We start from the raw sequence: 15066 nt of genomic DNA on the forward strand, positions 1-15066 counted from the left end.
ATATTTACAAAACTGCATTCTTTGTAGATGACTCTCATGGCTTGTGACATTTATATGCTTCAGTAAAAATGTAGTTATATAGCTAGTCATGTTTAGGCATCTCTGTGCCTTCCAGAAATACTGTAAATATGGGATAAGAGCATAACCTTTATTTGCATGGTCATATTTTCCATTCTTTTAATTTCCTCCTAGTTTGTTTTAACTGTTTCCTGCAGTATTTGCATACTGATCAGGGCTAACTTCATTGTGAATGCTTACTTTCTGCTCATTGTGAATTGCTCCTTTCAGTGTACTGTACTGATTCTGAAGATGTGTGTACAGGAAGGCAGTTTCTCTAGTTCTCTTGGTAAGATAAATATATTCTCTAATCTGTATCACAGCAAAACAGCCTTTGACACTATTGCACTTGCTTAATGCATCACATGTGCATGTAGGTTATCTGCTTACATCATGGCGTAATTTGCATGCTGCACCATGATTGGTCAATGCTGTAGAAAGGAAAACAATTTAGTAACAGATATGAAAGTATATTTTCATTTTTCCTGACTACAATAGTCCTCCCCTTTTTTATTTCTACACTTGATAGGATGTCTGTGTTGTCATAATCTTTCCTTCCCTGTCTCAGACTTAAGCATATTTACCTACAATGATTAGACAAAGATACAGTCCTTCCAGTATCTGACAAGCATCTAATTTACATTCATATCAATGAATGCAGGCCATGCTGATAATTAAGTGCAAAATACTCAAGAGAATTACCAAACCCAAAATAAAATGTACCCAAAGTTTGGGTACATCTATTTAGTATGAGCTGTGCCCCTATACTTTTACTTGGAGATTTAACTCCTCTTTCAACTCTAATTACATAGTCTTATTATAAGTTCATGTTTCTTTTACTGAAATAGACCTTGTCTTTCCTAGCCAACTGCAAAACCCATACTCTCATTGCAGAAAAAAGTGCTGGCGGCTGAAACAACCCTCCAATAATTCATCTACATGATGCAAATGAATAATTTTAGTGCCATTCTTATGATAAAGCAATTCAGGAAATCAGTCTAATGCAACCAGGAGATGGTCCACCAGCTTCTCTATACTCTGTTCCCAGGATGTGAGTAGATTTTGCCATTCACTGAAGAAGGCTTCCAGCAGCTTCTAATTCTTATTTACAGCAAAATGCGGTATGTGAAATCATACTGCTTTTGGCAAATGCTAATGCACTGAGCCTATTCAGTTGAATGGTATCCAAAGTACAGATTTAACTGAAGCAGGATAAGGAGATACTACCCCTCAGTTCATAAGATACTCTCACCCATCTTCCTTAACATAATCTGCCGCAATGCTATACAACTGAAGGTTAAAGCAAAATGCTGCATGGATTCAAACCCATCACTTTGAACAGGTTTGCAGAAATAATAAAAAGTGCAGCAATCACATAGGTGAAATGTGTTTCCAATTTGCTCTGCTTATCAATGCCCAGCTGCATTGATGAAACATGTTCTAGTCAATTGTATTTTATAGCTTCTCCTATCTTCACAGGAGTAGACATGGCATATATTTGTAATACGGCTTTTATGTCTTGTATTAGGCAGAAAAAAGAAGGGCACTTAGATGGCTAAGCAGGGCAAAATGAATAGGTAGGCTACAGTTGTCTCATAAACGAGTTTAGAGGTGAATCAGTGAATTTTGCAAATTAACTGTTCAGTTGAAGTACAAATAAGAGGATGTAGCCAGTAGATACTGTTAGGTGAAGTTTTAAACAACTTTGTCTTCTTACAGGCATCTGTAAATGTGATGTTCTCCATTTTCAGTAGACAATTTTAGTGTACAATGTGGCCAACTCTAAATCAGAGCAGTATTTAAACTCCATAGCATACTTGGATATGCACCATGTCACTGTCCTTGTGAACAGCAGCATATTACATCTACAGTGGTAGGCTACAGGTCTACTTGCAAGCTTGCATTAGAGGTTTCCTGGCATTAGAAAATGCATTGACCTTATGTAGTCAATTTCTCTTCTGAGAAAGTTTCCAGTGTCTAGATCGGAAAACTGTGGTTCAAAACAAAGGAGATAGGCATAGTTTTCTCCATAAAATGGCACTTGATATTTGAGGAAGCACATTAGTAAGAGTCAATTATTGCATTTGATTCACTGATGCTAAGGCTACCCAAACATTAGAGAATGATATTTCCCATTTGTAAGATGATAATGTTGATAATGCCAACTATTAGATGAGAAGTTGTTGGACAGGGAACATCCAGTAGTTAATGTAATTTTTCTTTGATCCCCAGATAAGCATGTGATGCTGGTGTAGGAACTAAACTGCAGAAAGAGTTAAAGCAGCAGAGGGACTATTCCCTCCTGGTTCATCGATAATATTTTTGGTAGACCTGTTACTGAACTACATAGACGCAAGAACCTTCAAGCCTTTGCTGAAAGCATACATTGATATCTTTAACATACTACTGACTTACTACTACTGCAGTAAACATTTAAAATCTCAAGGTGATATAACATAGGGATAATGGAACTTCATATTACACTGCAGAATAAACACCAGCATAGGAAACTTATTCATAGCTGGCTACAGTCAGAGAATCAGTGCCATTCTGATAATCTATTTTCAAAGGAAAATAAGCTACTTATTGAGTCATCCATTCCATCAAAAGAAAAAAAGGAGTTTTGACATGAATCTCTAAAGGGACCAGAGTACAACTTATAGTTCCTCTATAAAGATCCTCTTAAACAATGAAAGATTATCCTCCTAGCTCTTTAGCACATACTTGTAGCAATGTTATTTTTACTGGCACCAGAGTATAATAACATATTAGTTTAGAGATATAAATATGTCTTCTAAAATGCATATTGATGGAACTGTATATCTGTTGAGATGTCAGCCTGAATAGTGACTGAAAAAAGACTTGTAAGACATATATATCTGTATTATGTAGCCTTGGTAGTTGCTGAAGTGAATCTTATACCACCTCACCATCTTGAGTAACAAAATACAAATCAATCAATCCATCCATCAATCAATAAATCAATAAAGCAATCAATCAATTATGTAACAAATCAAGACAATGTCTCTAGTATGGCTTCCATATTCTTAGTGCATATGCCTAGTTGCAGTTTATGACCTAAAGTGAAATGGAACAAATCTGATCTGTATCATCCTAACAATATTCACGGGAACTTGCATCCTTACCACTGAGTTGGACAACACGGTACTCAAACTATCACAGACTATATATTATGGCAACAGTTGAAGTTAAGACTGTGGAGGTCACTGCAGAATTCTTAAACAATACATTGATTATGATAACTGACTTATTTTAATTGTTATGTATTCCTGCTAAGTTAAAGGAACCTGACTTTATGAAAGCACTTTTATGCAAATATGTATTGTTCTTGTTTACTGGAATAGTCTAAAAAAAAAAAACTTTTCACTGAAGGCCTGTGAAGAAAACTTTGATATAACTATGCCCAGATTGTTATTTCTGGCTTAGCTCTCAACTGTACAGATTTTTGCAGACTGTCCAGATTTTTGCCTTAGATTTTTGGTCTGTTCCTCATAAAATCTGTGGTTTCCTGGAAAATCACTGTGGGTTGAAGTCACTAAATAATGACAAACATTTGAGTTTCAGACTTAATATGTTTCAGAAAATTTATGCTAGCACAAATCCTGTTACTCTAGCAACTTTCTAAGTTTACAAAAGCAATATTTAAAATCTGTCTGTATTTTTAGGCCTTTGTCTCCCATTATTTTAAGCTTTGTCTAGATTTCTTGCACTAAGATGTTGAGAGGTATGAAGTGATGTAAACTTGATTCCTAAAATATTAAGACAGCTGCACACCCATTAAGATCACATCTATGCAGTCTATAAAACATAGAGCTTTACCCAAATTTAATTATCCTTTTTTATTATGATTTCCTTGCAGAAACCTGTTCTGTACAGTATTTCTAAATCATTTCTAACTTATTTATTTTAATGGCTGATTATATACAGAACACTGAATATTATTTAATCTGGGATCTTACAATGTTATTTTAAATTGGAATCAGTACATTAGGGTGCCTAGATGAAGCAATCCTCAAAATAATTTTGATAATGCAGTAACATTTCTAAATGATAGCATTACTATTAAGATCAGTGTTTCACTTGCTGTTCTTAAATGCTCCCAGGTCTCTGAAATGAGTAATTGATGACAGCATCTGGTTATAAAAAGAAGAAGAAAGGAGATGGTTTGAACTCTCTAAATACAGACGCTTGTACTTTTTGATACTGAACTTGACCAAGTTGTGTTCAGAGAAGTTAATTAAAAGAAGCAAAGTACCTCTGCGGACTTGATAGTTCATTAATTGATGTTACTATTGCAGCCACCATTGTATCATTATTAAAAAGGTTTGAATTTGTCTGTCTGAGTAATGAACCGTTATGCTGTGATAAATAAAGTTTGGCCCAGTGAATCATTACAGAACCATGCAATATCTCTCATCTGCATATATGCTGATGCTTTCAGACGTGCTTGTGTCCATCTTCATTCCAAACAGTTTATAATACAGTAGCAAAGCAAGCTTACACCGTCCTACTCTAATTATCATATCATCTGATTCTGACCTGTAAGTTCTTAGCAGAACACCACAAGCATAGGCATAAGCCATACCTCATGCATTTATATTTAACTAGTCTTTTACATTTAAAATATTTCATGCAACTGCCTCATATTTATGGAATGTCTGAAAGAGAAACGTCATGAAAGCAGAACCATGTTAAATATGATTTCATGAACATTTATTAAACCAGCTATGTGGTTTGTGCAATGCGTTACTTCTATACAGTCTGAGTATATGGAATGATGCATAGTGCCTACTTATTTCTGATGCCAGTAACACTGATGGCTTTTTATTGTGTTAATGCTAGTCTTACATTAAGGAGAAAAAAATATGAAACTATAAATAAATAAATTCTTCTGGATGAATGTAAACATCTTATTGTTATTTTAGCTGCAAACTGTTGTATATAGAGCTAGTTTGAGAAACAGCACCAAATTAAATATTTTCCATAAAATTATATCTATCCTTAGAGTTTGCTATGTTATAAACAGACACACACACACACACACACACACACACACACACGCACACACACACACACACACACACACACACACACAGGCACTTGATTTAGATGATCATATGCAGTCCAGTTATTATGAGAAAGACCACATGCAGCATTATGACAAGCAAAAAAGGTGGTGCCATGTAAAATGGGGCAATACCCAATCAATGATGCAATGAAAAAAATCCTGTTCATTTAGCAGTCTGTAGATTATACCTAGACCAGTAAATATTAAACCTATATTGCATGTTTGTTTGTAAAAATAAAAACAACAGTCATTTGGTTTATTCTGTTGGAGTGCTTATTTTCAGACATAATCTATGGTCTTCTCTCATGCATACTATATATTTTTTTTCTAATTAAAAATAGTAATTTAGTTGTGCCTTCCCTAGTGAGAATATAGTTTCAGTCTATTCCTACCATTATGATGTCACACATAAAATTAATAGGGAACCCCAAATACATGTTTACAGTTCAGAGTATTTGCAATAAAGAAGGTTATGACAGCACAATTAGTCATCTGAACAACATTAAATAACTAACATAAATAAAGAGGATTAGCATCATGCAAGGTATATTTCCTCAGATCAATGACATCACAATGAGCAGGCAGCTTGACAGGAACATTCCCTGAAAGTCTAAATGGTTATCATGAGATAATAAATAACTAGATCCCTGCAGATCAATGGTAATCATGACATTAACGAGTAGATCCCTGCAGATGTATGCCAAAACTAAGTAAGGGAAATATGTCTGGTTTGGTTGCATTGTGCCATTATTTGTTTATAATGATCTGACTTAAAAACTTACTTAATTCTCATCACTTCTCAGAATCTTAGGAATGACACACTCTAGCTAAATGCATAGGAGCTAATGGAATTATCCTCTATATATTTGTCCATTCATTTACTTCAAATACTAGGCTCAAAATAATATGTTTATCTAAGGAACTCTGAATGCTACTACAAGTATAGACTGTGAAGATGAACAGCAACAACTGATTTTGAAGTGGTAGTAATGATTTGAAACATTAGGTAAATCATAAGTTTACAAGTGTCTATAAAGACTGTGAAATGGATTTTTTAAGCAATTCTTCATATCAGTCTGTATGAATACCTGTAGCCCCTATGCTAATAGTATCACAATCCCCAGGATTCACTAATCCTCCGTGTAAGACTAGATTAGTCTTACACGGAAATGCCAGTCTAAGAGTAAGATGGCAGCACGCCATGCATATTAATAAGGGTGCACTGCCTCAACTATAAAGCTAACACAGAGCGTGCATGACTGCAGGGGGCATGTCGCAATGCCGAGCAGTCCAAAAATCCATGCCTCTGCAAGTCTCTCAATCGGGAAATGTCAACCAACTTGAGCGAGTCCACTCAAATGTGTACATACCCAGCACTACACTCCCCCACATTCTAAACACCTGTACAATTATAAAATATAAAACTTAATTTTTTTTTTATTATTCACGATATAGCTGCCCATATTTGCATGTGTTTGCGCGGGCTTGCCCATTGCTTAGCTACAGTTATCAGTTTAGACATCAACGAGGATAATAAGAAACTTATATGCAAATTAAGCACAATAGCGTAGTGGTAGAGCCTTCGCACAAAGAGGAGGCGTTCCCGGTTTGAGTCCCACTACTCCCCTTTCTATTTTCTGTTGGAAATCTGTATATAAAAATAATTCCTGACATTTATCATTTAAATTTTAGTAAAAAGCATTGAAATGGCATATGTAGTAGTGAATAAATTGTATATATATATATATATATATATATATGTATGAAGGTGAAATGGTTATGCATACTGATGGATGCATAAGTAACGTATCTTAAGCAATGTGAAGCACTGCTAAGCAAAGTTTACCAGTATTAAGCATATTTAAATGTAATTGCTCGTAGCTGAGCACTGCATTAACTAGTGCAATGGCTTTGCACAGAGCTGCGCATCGCACAAACGAGCGCAAACAGAAGATGTTTGCGCGTAGCTGTGCACTGCGCTAACCAGCGCAATGTTAGGCAATGTTGGGCAACATAGAGCAATGTCGGGCAACGTAGAGCAACGTCGGGCAACATAGAGCAAAGTCGTTAAAACACAGCCACACCTCCTAGCCGGTCTGGCCAGTAGTAAAATTAAAAGCAATGACAGGCCTTGAACCCGGGATACTGTGCACCATAACAACAGTACTGAACCACTAAGCCATGACAGCTTTTCATAAGCATGCACTTTCAACACACACATACATATCAATAGAAGTTTACCCATTGCTAAGCAGGTGTAGCTTCAGATGAGCTTTTTCAAAACTGACCAATCACAAATAAGTGCAGGAAATGATGCATATTTAAGCTCCATAGGTAGGAATACTTGCCATAACTGGTTGTAGCTCCCATCTGCAGGCATCAATGGCCGGTGCTGGAGAGGGCTCTCATTTTCAAGCGCAACATTAGGGCAATGAGGAGTCAAATGTAATGGTTTGGCTCCTTGTCCATAATCATGAGGATAGACTCCTGTGGGGCCAGTACCAGGGCACGCAATACAAAGTGGAAGCCTGGGACCGTCTAGCTCATGAACTCACCAGTGCCACAGGTGTCCCTCGGACTGGTGAGCAGGTCAGACACCACCACGCAGACCTGAAGAGACGCAAGGCAGATCAACTTGACCAGTGGATCCAGGAGGCCCATGAGATAGAAAATGCCCCACTACTGAGTAAGTAGCCATGGAATTAAGTATGTAAAAATTGCTATTCTAGTGTATACTATGGATAGGTATGTCTCAATATCACTTCATTTACTTCACAGCTGCAGGTGCCCATGCTGTGAATCAGCAAACCTGTGCAGATAGGCTGTTAAGACTGCGCCACCAGGCAGGTTAGTAATTATTCTGCTTGTACTGTTATGTAAAATAAATGAGAGAGCCTGAAAAAAAGTGTTTTAACACAATAAATAAAGGTATAATAATTCTCTAATAATTATTCTGCAAGTACTGTTATATAAAATAAATGAGAGAGCCTCTAGAAAAATGTTTTAAGTCTTTAATAAAACTATAATTCCTGGAGTGTGTCTGTGTCATTTTCTTTGATATGCTGTTGTACACTTGCATTATAGAAATAGTACTGTTGTATTAAGCGCTGTTAACACACAGTTGGGTAGGCCCATATAAAGTGGATGAAGGGAGTGCCAGTAGATTTTAAGCATATTTACAGACCTCAACTGTTGGTTCATGCCCAGCATGTACAGGGTAATCTGGCACATGAGTAGCTTGGTATTGTGTTCCCCAAAAATGTCATTGTGATGGCAGAAATGTAGGGAGCTGTTAACATATAACTGATAATTTCACCTAAACATATCTAGATAAGTATAGGAAAGTAGAGCTGTCAGTGTACCATCTCAGCAGTAGTGTGTCTGAACAATTCACAAAATATGTAGCAGTAACATCTGCATCCCGGACAGTTTGTATGTCAGATACAGCCCATGTATATAAAGATCTAGCAAAACCCATTTCACGATTTAAGAACAATTGGATAGTGTAATAATACGTGTAGGGGACATATAACTGCAGTTAATAGGAATGTAGTGTAAACTAGAAGGAGATATAAAAAGAGGTTATAGTATAGAAAATGTAGAACAAGCTAAAAAGAATCTGAGTTTAAAAAATCAAACTAATAAGCAAGTAAAGTATAGGGGTAAACCAGATAAAAATATACACAATGAACAAGTGGAAAAAATATTCTTTGTGACCACGTACGGAATATATATAGAGGAACTAGTTAAAATAATTATGTTCTATTGGAAATATTTGATACAAGATCCTCTTTTAGGAGAATTAATACCTCAAAAACCTATGGTGTCATATAAGCATGGAAAGAGTCTTAAGGATATGTTAGTCCATACTCATTTTATTTTTCCTACTGTAAGATTAACCAAATGCATATCTGATTGTGGTTTTAAAGCATGTGGACACTGCAGTATATGTAGCCAGACAGTGAATTCTTTTGATTGAATAAATAGAAAGAAATTTAGTGTGAATGATAGTTGCAGTTGTAATACAGAAGGTATTGTTTATGTGCTCAAATGTGAGTGTAATTTATTTTATATAGGAGAATCTAAAAGAAGTTTTCGTGTTAGATTTTTAGAACATCTGAGAAATATTAGAAATGAAAAGGTGGAAAGCCCATTAGGCTTACACTTTAAAAAGTATCATAACAGTGATGGAAATAAATTAATAGGCACAGTTTTGGAAAAAGTGCATTGTGAAAAAGGTATGTGCCTTAAGAATAAATTACAATGGAAAGAAGCATTGCTTATTTTAAAATTTGACACCTTATACCCTAAGGGGTTAAACAGAGAGCTTAATTGGAAATGGTTGTTATAATTAATTGTTTTTTAATTGTTTTATTAGAACTGTTTTTACTATAAAAAGGAATGAGAAATGGTTCTTGTTATACTCTGTTAAAGGCTTATGCCGAGGTGCTGGAGAAGAGAAATCTATATTCAGTACTATGAAAATAAATGTATTGGATTTACTGGCTGAGTCGTTTTTTGGATTATTGCTTCACTGTGTGGTATAATAGAAGGATATATAAGTTGTTAATGGAGCTATCATTTTCCACCCTATTGTATGTGCATAAAAAATGCAATTCCACACCTCAATGGGTATGTCTAATCTCAAAACATTTGTTGGGACATATGTCCTATTGGTTTATAAATATCTGCATTTATTTTGATGCATGTGCCCTGTTCAAATACCACAATATTGGTGGCCTGTTGCCATCAATTAAACCTGCATTCTGTTGTAATGTCCACTGTTGTTCTATATATGCATGTGTCATGCTTGCTGTTCAACTGTTGGAACTCTGGTGTGTTGGGTTAATGGGAATACTTCTCATTGCTGTTATAACTAATTGGGAATGCTGTTGACTGTTACTAACCCACATTTTCATCAAATCCTCCTAAACATAGAACGTATGGGAAGGCCGGTCCCAGCGGACCCACCTGTCCCACCTCAGCTGGCAATGGCACCTGGCACCAGCAGGTCCGGTGCCCAGCCTGGGACCTCCTCCTCCATTGGCCCTGTGCCACCTTTGAGTGGAAGCACTGCAGGGGATGGGGCTCATCCCCCCGTGCAAGCGTGGATGGAGAAGGACCACCTATCACCCTCCGAACGGTCCGGGCTGTGGTGCGTAGGGAGATCGAGCGTTCTGTCGCTGATTCTCTACGCCAGCTTGAGGCACGAGTGGTGCAACTCATGGGTGAGTCTGCCCCTCATACACAGCCCCCAGCACAGCCACTCTCTGGGTTGTGAAGGTGCAGTGGTGACTGCCCATGGGTGGGGATCTCAGTTCCACTGTTGCCATCTGTGGGCTCATGGGCTTGCGATTTCCAAACATCCTTCCCCGTCAATGGTGTTCACTGACCACATGTGTCATATTCCGCCCCTGTATGCATCTTGTTTGTCTTGCCTGTTTACCTCCCCAGCCTACCTCCCCAAATATACCTACTTCCCCTACCCCACATTCCACTCTCACCTGAAAAAAAAGAAAAAAAGGGCAATCTGCTCCCCAAAAAAATTACGCCCCATACATAGCTGCCCATTTTGCACACATGTCCGCTGGACACATAAACTGATATTTAATTGGCAGTACAACATACTCTGTTGTCATCACCCCTCTTACAGGGGATGAAGGTTTCATATTACCCTCCAAATTTATTACATATGCACAGCTATTGCTGTTAAAGAAATGGGCAGCTATGGACCTTCCCTACACACTTCCTGCACATCCCGAGCTGTTTTCCTACTGTCTTTCCCTCTTTGTGCCCCTTTTTCACCACTTTCCTATCTCCCCATTTTCTTTTCTTTCAAAGAAATGAGCGTGGGGGTTAGCGGGAGTAAGCACTATTAAGCAGTAGGTAGCGGGTTTGTGCGGGTGTGCGCTTGTGTGCGCTTAGCTAAGCATTGCTAAGCATCATGCAAACCTGCTTACAACTGCTTAAAAGTGCCTTAGTCACTCTGTATGTCAGGGCCCTTGTTCTGCTCAGCAGCAAAATAAAACATCTCTGTCAGTCTCGAACCCCAGACCTTGTACACACTAGACTGCATGAAGTACCACTAAGACACGGTAGACATACAACAAGTTGGTGCTGAAATAAATATATCATGCATCAGAATGAGTAAATGTAAAGGAAAAATAGGAATGCCATAACACAAATCTTGTTCTGTGGATCTCTACCAGCAGTTGTTGTGGAATTGCATTACATGACTGTGAAAAGAGAACCAGCCATTCTAGCAGGAAATAATGTTACAGCAGCACTTTACAACCCCCACATAGTATCATAGCAGGACAAACACTGGCATATCTAATTAGGGCAGAGGCCATACTTCCCAACTGTGACTAATTTTCAGGGATGTCCCTGATTTTGAAACAAATTTTAGCTGTGTCCCTCTGAATCCCTCTGAAAAGTACTGATGGTAGGCAGAAAGGTAGGGAATTACACTTAATGAATAATGACAATAAGTAAGAGTTAGACACTGCTTGTACTTCAGAAAAGGTGTATTAATCCATATGCTCTGTTTTTCTCAAAGTCTCAATTTAATGTCTCTAATACTTTAAAGGTGTACCTCACTTTTACCTACATTTCCCTGAGTCTGTTCAAATATGTACCTGAGTGTTTGAGAGGCCTGGCAGAGGCAGAAACACACAGGCATATCAGTTATTCTATTGTTACACACTGTGCAAATAGCTTTGGAAGGAGTTCCAGAAGCATACCCTTATGTAGGAGTACAACACTGAAATACCAATGGATGTAGCCATGTACTGGTAGCAACCAACTGTGACAATACCATTGTTCCAGTGCTGAAAAGACCGGTGTGGTGCACAGACAACGAATAACAGGCTAACCTCTGGCTACCATCTGGATAGGTCCACAGTTGGGAGCTTTGCAGACAGACTACTTGCCTTGATAAACTAACAAGTACACAGCAACCCTTTAAGTCCATCAAGGTAAAATTCACACAATAATACATAATACTCTCTGTACATCTGCACCCCTACCCAAATGTACAATATACCTGTGTGTTCAGGGTATACCAAGGATGTAGGTAGGCATACTAAGTACTGACATTTGTCCAGTTTTCTTGAGCAGCGTGTGCTAATGTCAACATTAAAAAAGCACAAACTGTTCAGAAGTGAGTAAATTAATATTCACAGTATAGCAGTTCACAAACAGTTCATATGCCAAAAGAATACATCTCAGTAACTACTTTTGTATGGCAGTTAATTGTATAATTAGAAAAGAAAGTACATACTCCCGTGTATCTTGTGTTAGCATTTGGAGGGGTGAGTACAATTCTACACTGACAAGTGTGTACAGGAAGCAGCAACATTCAGGTCTGAGTACAACATTCAAATCACTGGCTACACACCTGGCTTCAGATATAAGAACTATACCAACCTTCTGACTTAAAGAATGATGTCCACAGCAATCAAACATGATCCTCATTTTGGAAAACTGATAGGCCTACGCCTACCTGAGTTAGCAATTTATAGCACTGGGTTGCTATGACAGTGATTACTGCAATTGCCACACAGCAGGCTGCAAGCAATTAGCAAATGGTGGCCACCAATTGGTGCAGAGGCCATCACATGCACATGTGCAAATACCTATAAAAGCAGGCTGTAATTGCTGCCCACCAACTCAGTCACTCTATTGCAGAGACTGAGAGAGAGAGAGAGAGAGAGAGACAGAGAGACAGAGAGACAGAGAGATAGAGAGAGAGAGAGAGAGAGAGAGAGAATGAGAGAGACAGTGAAAAGCAAAAGGAAAACGGAAAATAAATAATACCAACTCATACAAAGGAAAGGTATGTAACAGATATGTATTTACTGGCATGTAGTAGATGTTTTTGAAGAGTACTCTACATAATGTGAACCATTCATATGTAGCAGCAGTATGTATATATGCACAGATGTCCTGCTTAGCTACTGCCATGGACAATTCAGCGTGTAACTGTGTGCAGTGGGACATAACTGTGAAACATGTAGCTCAGCATTAAATGTCAAACATCTGATCCATGTTATCTGTGTTCTGTACAGTAGTGTGGACAATGGCTGTTTGGGGGATTAGTGCAAACATTTATATAAACATGGTTGTGACAGAGTAACACATGCATGATAGTCATATTAAAGTTTAGCTTAGCATTGACAACTGCTGTACCAGGCTAGTATGCTAATCTAGCATATGTAGCTATATATACCCCCTCTAATGTTACTGTGTGTTCAAAAGTGACACCTGTTCATGTTGCAGCAAGGCCCAACAGTTCAGCTGTGAGGTCCAGGGACTTACAACAGTGTGGACCTTGTGTGTGTGTATGGCACACACATATGGAGCGATATAAATGTGTCATATATATTAACATCTGTATATGTGCATAGAGCAAGGGACATATTGCAACTGTTAGTGAAGGGTGGACATATATATATGTTGGTGAAGGTTGTTATGTGCATATTTGTATGTAGGTTTTAGTGTGTGACAAACAAGACAGCATACAGTGCTGGTATATGACATGTGGTGGTTAAACAGTGTGTGTGTTTTGTTCAGTTTGCAATGTTGCAGCCAGTGAGGCCTGCTAAAGCTACCTGGGCTGAGAACACTTTCAATGTATTTCTCACAAGACTGTGCGATATTATTAAAAAACTGTATACCTCACATCCTTTGTATAATTGATATTCCCATCATGAAAGGTGGACTGCATATGTGCCTATCTGTATATGTATATGTACACCAATGGATGTGTATATGTATGTATATGTATATATACAGATATATATATATATATATATATATATATATATATATATATATATATATATATATATATATATATATATATATATATATATATATATATATATATGTGTGTATGTGTGTGTGTGTGTGTGTGTATAGAGAGAGAGAGAGTCATATATAGTCATACACACCCACATCTACTTGTTGCAATACATTCTATGTAAAGTTGACTGAGTGTGATGGTCAATGTGTTGGTGAATGTGTCAAAAGATGTGTATTTGTGGAATAGCTTAGTGGGAAACTGTTTCTGTCATGATATTATGTGTCCTTGCTTTGATCCCAGTGAAAGCTGTGTATGCTGTTGCTAGGCAGATAAAGCACTATGGCATACAGTCTGATGTAGTCCCTTAGTGTTAACTGGGGTGTGTCATTGGAGGATAAAGCACTATATGTATGCTTATTGATTGTTACTGATGTTGAATACAAATCTTGTATGAACTGTAGTACTTCTTGAAGCTGTAGGCCTAAACAGCAAAGTATGGTGTATGTCCACATTGCTTGGAACCACTGTTTTGTGTGGTCCCTGTAGTCCTCACAGATTACATTCCTCAGGCTTAAGGTTTTGTAAGTACTGACACACAGTACTGTATGGTACACACGTAAAATTATCTGGGTTGCCATACCTTTATATCTTGTAATTATGTCTGATGTGTGTGTGGGTATGCCTGTAACATGCCCTCTGTGATATGTGTGTTACAAGATATAACTGCGTATCTAGCAACATTTATAGTTTACTACAGCAGTATGCCACCTATATCCACAATTGTGCACATATTTTGGCCAAGGGTTTGCCATCAACAAGTCGTGTGGTATAATGGTAACACTGCAACTGGACTTTACAAACATTGCGATGGATGTCATATTTCTTTATGCATTCTCTTGATCTATACCTTCTGTGGCTGAGTGGTGCATTGTGTCGCATACAGTGTGCCATGTACTGTTGTAGAGTCTTATATTGTGATTTTATTTTGTTGCTGTGCAGAACATGGTTTATTATATAGAGCGTGCCAAGCACTTTCAAGCAGTTGTGGGGTGAGCACTGATAAGTGGTATTGAAAGTGTTTAATCTCAGTCGGCTAATAGCTTGCTATATATGG

This window comes from Protopterus annectens, chromosome 7.part0, assembly GCF_019279795.1.
Source record: "Protopterus annectens isolate FY-2018-M chromosome 7.part0, PAN1.0, whole genome shotgun sequence".
Taxonomy (NCBI): domain Eukaryota; kingdom Metazoa; phylum Chordata; order Ceratodontiformes; family Protopteridae; genus Protopterus; species Protopterus annectens.